We start from the raw sequence: 8,497 nt of genomic DNA, 5'->3' as shown, positions 1-8,497 counted from the left end.
TGTAAACTGTTCTTCACTAATTGGATGAACCCTCTCTTCGTTTAGCCTATCGTGTAATAGGACCACACTTAACAAATGGATGGATGGATTTTACAAATCCATACTGTACCAAGCCTACAAGTTTGTCATATAGACAGGTTTCTTGTTTACAAACATTGAGACTAAATGCACAGCTGACTGTATGTAATCAATTCCGTCCAATCCCCAAACCTGTTGTTTTGGGGAGCGCTGGTTTCATTGGCTAATTTTGTTACGGACCCTGCGCATGCATCTAGTTTTATCAGTGTAACGTGGACCAGAAACCCGTCTATAAGCCTAATTTTGTCCAGGAAAAGATTTATGGTTAATAATCTTCTTTTTCTTAATACACATTCTAATTATTTTAAATGATGATGAGCCTGCACAAATACAAATTCTAGATTGATTGATTGATTGATTGATTGATTGATTGATTGGGATTGATTGATTGATTGATTGATTGATTGATTGATTGATTGATTGATTGATTGATTGATTGATTGATTGATTTGTTTATGTTTGTGTCCTGCACACAGAGTGCCCAACCCTCATGGGTTTTTAAGACACCATTTCAAGTTCTACAATATAGTCATACATTCAGTTACACAGAATTATACAGAGTGTTTTGTCTTCTCTCCCAAGCTTGAAAAATAAAATCTGGCACAAACACTCCTATGGCAAAACATATCTCAAGTTTTTCATAATCATCCAACTCAAGCTCTTGGTACCTTGGCAAATGCAAGGATGAAACTTATTGTCTCCCCAAGTATACATGTATTAAATTCAATTCATATAAATTAAACAACAATAATATATAATGTAGCCTATCTCTGAGCAAAATGCAAGCAGAGGAGTCCCAATAAAGCCGGTCAATTTGACATATGGCCCAAGTGTGTGCCACAAAGATGTGGGAGGACTCGGAGGAGTAGCGTGGCAAAATAAAGTTTATCTGAAAAGAACTCTATAATAACTGGAGAAGAAAGGGTGCTATAAGTTGCGTGAGACAAGCTAGAATCGACATACTGTACACTTCCTGTATAGAAAACCACAGACTGTGTGCCCAAAATACATGACTATCATTTACCATATTATTATATTAGTAATTATATTATTCATTGTTTTTCATAATCACCAGATGGCTGAAGTCCAAGCGTTGTCTGCACAAGGCAGAAGAAACAGAGACGTAAGACGTAAAAGGAATCCATCTTCATGACTGATGGTTGTGTTGTTTATTGCAACATGAAGTGAAAGTCTGTCGACAGACACTTACAGTACATTCAGGAGGAAATGAGTTATTTCTCCATCACATTCTCAACATCATCAAGAAAGCAAAGAGGATTACAATACATAGACAAAACCACAGTAACGTAATGTTGGTGAAAATGTGGACTGGCAGTCTGGAACACGTTGTGGTGTCTCAATGCCTGTTGCCCCAGAAGATCTCAGTTCCCTGAACAAGGTAAGAAAAAAGTGCACACATTACTACATACTACTGCTGGACCAAAACAATTGTATTTATCCAAATAAATAGCCCGCACATAATAGGAAAAAAACTATTTTTAAAGACTGCATTTTAATCCTGTATAGTTCGCTGAAATTGATACTGCAAATGCATACAAATTATTGTACATTCTATTAATCCCGACCCTATAACCTCCCCCTCCCTCTCTGATGCGAAATAAAAAATAAAATACATTTGTTGCATTATAGGCTATTTTCACGATCTTAATTACTTTCTTTTTCATATTTTATCAAAAGCAGAGGCGTAGTCGCTCCTATAGGGGATCATATAGTTATTTATGTACAGAATAAAGACAGGACAGCATAAGGCATCAACCAATTGGCAGCGGTCTAAAGCCTGGTGACGCGAGGTTAGCGGCGGCCAGGTTGAAACTGGTCATGTCTCATGGAGAAGCCTAATCGGCAGTGGTGGAAAGCAGACAATTGTACAAGTCCCTCTGATCCGAGTCCAAGTCGAGTCGCAAGTCATTTGGTCCAAGTCTCAAGCAAGTCTCAAGTTTTTCTGTTGTGGGCAAGTCGAGTCGAGTCAAAGGTTATGTCAAGTCAAGTCGAGTCGAGTCACAAGGTTGTCATGTCAAGTCTCGTCTAGTCGAGTCGCGTCGAGTCACAAGGTTGTCATGTCAAGTCTCGTCAACCTCGAAGCACTGGGGTGAAATGAAGACTTTATATCGCTCGAAAGACCAGCCGGCTCTGTGTTTTCCCGTGTTTTCCCCGTTGTAGTCTCGCGCGGCCAGACTGTTGCCTCCGCGATTTGGTCAAATGCTCACAGCCACGCGAGACTACAACGGGGAAATACGGGAAAACGGAGGCAACAGTCTGGCCACGCGAGACTACAACGGGGAAAACACGGGAAAACACAGAGCCGGCTGGTCTTTCGAGCGATATAAAGTCTTCATTTCACCCCAGTGCTTCGAGGTTGTTCCACGCTTAAAAAGTAAAACGATTATACTTTCACAGAGGCCCGTTACTTTTTGGATAGAGTGTTCATCAAAGGTAAGAAGTGATCGCTAACGGCGGATCATGGATCCAACAACAAGATTTCGGCAGCCGACCAGTAGGAACCCCATCTCGGAGCTGCGTAGCAGTGGAGTGAGGGGTTCCGAAAGGAGCTAATGCTCCTGTAGAACCCCCGAGTACATGCAATCACTCTAGTTTTAGTAAAAACACGTTTTAATCAAGATCACACAGAGAAGAACTGCATTTCCCATACTGCTAAACATGTACATCCGGTGAAATCGACGTCTGTGATTGGTCTAGCTTCTTCTTCTTTCATGTATCTTGCGGTTACCGCGGAAGTAGCTACTGCCCCCTGTCTTCCCGGCGGATTATTGCACGTCAGCAGAACTCCGTGAGCGATCGTCTTTCTTTTACAAATATGATGCACTATGTTAAGGATGACGATAAGAGCGTCCACAGAGATGACAATCAATACATTTCAGGCCATATGCTGGCCTGGATAACTAAACTGAGCGTGATTTAAGGGCTTTATTTCAGGAAACAACAACAACATTCGCAATGCATTCTGGGAGTGTAGTTTCCGCAATTTTAAAAATAATGATGTACACAGTCTTGTACCCTGCCCTTTTTTTCAGCTTTCTAATTAATCTTTGCATTCAAAAAAATGTGAATATTGACATGATCCCTCTCCAGCCGAGGTGGCTTTGTCCAAGGCTTAAAAACGTTTAAATAAATACTTTATGAAATGTCTATGGAAGAAATGAACGCGGAAAACGCTTCCGACACCAGAGTGAGGACGGGGTGGGGCTTCAACTGCGATGCTCTATTAACAATCTCTGCTGTCAGATAGTGAACAGCTCACCCATGATATACCCCATGGCCCCTCCCACCAGACTGAATCTAATTATCAGGGTGATTTGTAATAACTAGCCCTTACCCGTTCAAAGATATGAGCTCCAAAATGATGTGCAGTGTGTGGGTTATGGGATGTGCACTGTGCACACAGTATATGAGGGATGGAAAGTAACTTTAACTGGTGCTTGCATGATGTAGGAGCATCAATGTAAGAAACCCGTTTTGTTTAATGGCTACAGAGATACTGTCCCCCCCCCCCCCCCCAGCCCGCCCGCCCGCCCACCCGCCTGCACACACACACCCGCCTGCCTGCACACACACACACACACACACACACACACACACACACACACACACACACACACACACACACACACAGAGCTGGTTAAACATTTTGCCTCAAGCTAGATGCAGAATAGATGTGCCTCATGCTAGATGCAGAATAGATAGTAGATACAGCATAAAAATGCTAATATACAGCATACGATTTGTGAAAGTGACAAACGGCCTTCACAGTTATGTCAGGTGTGTTCATATGCTGATGGTGATGCGATTTCAGATCAATTGCTCCAGCCACCGAGGAGAAACGCTGGGACAGACAGACAGACATTCGCAAAATTATAGTATAGACTAGCCCTTACCCGTTCAAAGATATGAGCTCCCAAATGATGTGCAGTGTGTGGGTTATGGGATGTGCACTGTGCACACAGTATATGAGGGATGGAAAGTAACTTTAACTGGTGCTTGCATGATGTAGGAGCATCAATGTAAGAAACCCGTTTCTTTTAATGGCTCCAGAGATACAAATGCTTTGCCAGAATGAAACAATCCTTGGGCACGACCAGAAAGTGTGTCCCGAGATGTTGCATCTGTCACATGTATCAGAAACTGTTGAATACGTTTTATTCATTTTAACCTTCGACTAATGTAATCTGTGCATAACTTTGAATTGGACGAGCTGCAATCTGGCATTGATTGAGCCTGAGTGAATTCTCTTCAACCCCTGGCTCCAGATCTCATCAGACAGTTCCGCCCCAATATCCGCCTCCCATGAGTGTTGAGACGCTTTTGTAAGCGAGGTGCGAATGGTTGTTGTAGTGCCCAAGTCCAATACTTGGAGCACTACTGGATGCCGACGGCCAAGATGTTGATGTGTGCTCAAATAAATCTGAAGTCCAAACGTGTCCATAGTTGATATTAAATGACAGGCTATTTATTGTCACTAAGGTCCTATACTTACCCAAATAAAAGATCAAATTAAAACAAGTCATGCAGTGAATAGGCATGTGCCAGGTACATCGCAGAACATTGACAGTGATAGACACTTGTCACATGTAGTCTTGTCTAAAGGTGTTGTGTATATTTTCACCAGGTGTGTGTCAGATCTCCAGGATGTGGACCATGGTGAGAGTGTCAGCTGTTCTGTTGGTTCTGTTCTGTTCATCCAGTATGTACAGTATGGCACAACTGGCTCCGTTGAGTGCCTCCTGCGTATCATTGATATAGTAAAATTGTTCATAAACATATTAACCTATAATGGTGCAGAACTTTGACTTACTGTAAAAGGCCGGAGTGCTTGTTTGTTAAAGATGTTTTATAATTCTCACATCATGATTTTTACTCCAACCCTCTCCAGTTCCTGTCAATCAACTCCTTTCAACTACTGTCCCTCAACTCCCATCAATTACTGTCACTCAACCGTCTCCGGTTCCTGCCACTCAACCCCCTCCATCTTTAACTTCTCATCTTATCTGTGGTCAGAGTCTAATCCAGATTGGCCTACAACTGACCGGTCTACAATCCTTTGGTTTGAACGTATCCTCTGGTCACCTGGCCGACCCGCGGTGCTCATCTTTCACAGAGCGTGATGGAACAGTGTGGTACCAAGTGGAATGTAAGGCTGACGCCTGTGGGAACAAATTGACGGTGAGGATTTGTTGCTGTTTTGTTTTAGTCCCCCCCCCCCAAAAAAAAACTCTCTTATCTCCTATGATTTATCAGTTAAAAAAACTCTCTTATCTCCTATGATTTATAGTTCATATCGGGTGTCATGATGATGTTGGCCACAGTACATAGATTACTAATAAAACCAGGGATTTAAAGGTAGGGTAATTGATTTGATAAAAAAGGGGGTCTATGTTCTGATAGTACTAGTTACTATAGTATAGAGTGGTTGGTCCATACTTCAGCCTTATCCCCTGTGAGGAGGGGAAAAAGGCTGTTTCAGTTGCTCCATCAAAACTGTTGGGTGACAGGTTTTCCTCCAATCAGGATAGAGTGGCAACGGTCCGCCATTCCGAAACACCGCTATTCCGAAGCAGGGTTAGGGTTAGGTTTAGGGTTAGGGTTAGGGTTAGGGGTAGGGTTAGGGTTAGGGTTAGTTAGGGTTAGGGTTAGGGTTAGGGTAAGGGTAAGGGTTAGGGTTAGGGTTAGGGTTAGGGGTAGGGTTAGGGTTAGAAGTCAACGTTCGGAATAGCGGTGTTTCGGAATGGCGGGGTGTAACCGGATAGAGTGGGCCCTTCCTCCAATCATGGTCAAGTGGGGGCGGGCCTTACATGAACCAAGGCCCGCACTTGATCATGATTGGAGGAAGGCCTATCACCTAAATGAAAACTGAAACTTAAGTGAAAATCACTTAACCTACCTTTAACTTTGTTACTAGGTTTAACTGTGGTGGATACTGGCACTTAGTGCAATGTCCGCCCAGCTAGATGATTCCCTGACCATGTCTTCTTTCAGACCAACAACACCCAAGCCATCTACTCCCAACAGATGGTTTATCTATCTTGTCTTTCAGACCACAGACAGCCTTGCCATCTACTCCAACAGAATAGTCTTCTCTGCAAATGTCTCGCTTCCTGAGAGTTTTCCCTTTGTCTGTGTCTATCCCCTGGACACAGAGACCATCCTAGGTGTAGCTATCAGATCAAACCCTCAGTAAGTAAGTAACATATTTTCACATCTTCTAGTTACAGTGTGAACACAGTCCATTTACATCTACAAGGTATCTACATTAATATGTATAGTGTGCAGATGGACTCACTGTACTAAATAGCGATGCGAGAGTGTGGTCTAGCAAAAAACAACTCTGGACTCCTGCATCGCTGCCCTCCGCACTCTCCTATCCAACATCAGGGTCTTGAGCTCTTCAGTGTTACTGTAGATATACTGTAGTGTTGCGCTGCTGTGCATCTACGTATGTGGTGCGCTTCTTGCCCCTCCTGGCTTTGCCCTGGGTTGGCTCCAATTGTCAATTTGCTTGCCCCTTGTTCTGGGTGTGTGACGCAGTGCCCTGCCAGCGCCATCCTTCTGAGAGTTGTACTAAACTCTCAGAAAACTCTCTAAATTACATTGCACCAAAATAGCATCCACAGTATCGAACTATGTAATGATGACATGCTGACATGCATCAAACAGTTACAACAGTACGTCTAAGTACAAAGTGTTTTGAATGGTAATTTTGCATTATTCCATCAGCCATTGTTGCAATGGCTTCTAGTTGCTACCATACAATAAGAGTATATCACATTTCTGTCTTAAACTTTCTTTTTGAAAACCTACAAAAAAAGCTGCAAGCCATAACTTTAGGCCCTGTGTTTGGGTAGAACCAGTATAGAGAGACCAGTGAATCCTGCCTGAGTATGACTTGAATATTATGTAGTGCAGGTTTCAAGTCTCCACAATATGATTTAGATGAATACTGAATGAACTGAATCCAATGGCTTCCTTGAATATCAAACAAACCACCAAACATGGATAATATAGATGATGCGTGGCAATATAATGCCAAGCATACCAAAACATGCCAAGAGATTACCAAAACACAGCCAATAAATGCCATGTTTGTTCAACAGGCTTGAAGGTGGCATTTCAGTGGGTTCACCAGCCAGCGTCTCCATGTCAATGTTCAGAAACTCCAACTACACAGAGCCTTACCCAGCAGGCCCAGTCACCGTGCCAGTGGGCTCTGCCCTGTATGTAGGAGTATCTGTAAGGGTAACGGATCCAAGGTTAATGGTTGTCCTGGACGACTGCTACGTCACTTAAGCCCTTTGCACACAGGCGCGTTTAACCGCACGGATAAAACGGACAATATAATTTTTTGAAAAGAAAACAATGATTCTCTATGACCTCATGCACACCGGCTCCGAATTAGCCGTGCGACGAGTGGCTGCCGCCGTGCGTTTTTTTCTCGATCGAACCCAGTTCGGTTTTGTGCGTTTTGTCGCATGCGGTAAAAACTCATCACTCCTTTTATGACTCCTTTTTGGATCCGCAGCGCCGATTCCGCACAGCCTTGCACACCAAATCCAATGCGTTTTATTCATGCTGCAAACGAAAAAAACGCAACGGTCCTGTGTGCAAAGGGCTTAACTCTACCCCTGCTGATGAACTTGTGCGTTACTTCCTCATACAAAACAAGTAGGTTTTCATTCTTCATCCTCAACAGATTGTTGTTACACAGTGAACAATAATGAAAGAGGGATTGGAGGGAGTGAGATACCGTATGGTGAGTGTGGCAATGACTACATTGTAAAGACTGTTTAATCAGTTCAGTGTCTCTTTGTGAAATTGAGCCTATTATCTGACCCTTCTCTCTAGGTGTCCCATCAACCGTAATCAGGTGACTGTGTATGAGAGCGGCTCTTCCTCCCAGGCTCGTTTCTCTGCCTTCCTGCCCTGCTCTTCCTGTTCCATGGTTTCAACAGAGATGTCTACCTTCACTGCAGCATCCACCTGTGTGACCAGAGAACCTCCTCGTGTTCTCCTGTAGGTTTCATACTTTTTCCCTGCACTATGCTGTTTCACACCACACGGTTAAGTAGCAAACTGTGTGCTACTGCTATTCCTTCACCATTCACAGGTTTGCACAGGGAGGCGTCGTCGTGATAATGATGATCAGACTAAGACATCATCTCAGGATGTCACACACTCACACGCTTTAGTAGGCCTAATCGAATTCGAATTCGAGATGGTTGTTCTTACCTGTACTTAAAAAATGAAATGGTGAATATGGTGAATGGTCAATATAAATCCACTTAAGGTTCACGTCCCAAATAAAACAGTCAATATAAAGTGTATTAATTGAAAATGTGTATGTAGTCTCAATGTTTAGTGTTCTAAAATGTATATAATCTGGAGTTTT

This window comes from Nannobrachium achirus (assembly GCF_963921795.1).
Source record: "Nannobrachium achirus genome assembly, chromosome: 2".
Lineage (NCBI taxonomy): Eukaryota > Metazoa > Chordata > Actinopteri > Myctophiformes > Myctophidae > Nannobrachium > Nannobrachium achirus.
This window is presented reverse-complemented; position numbering follows the sequence as displayed.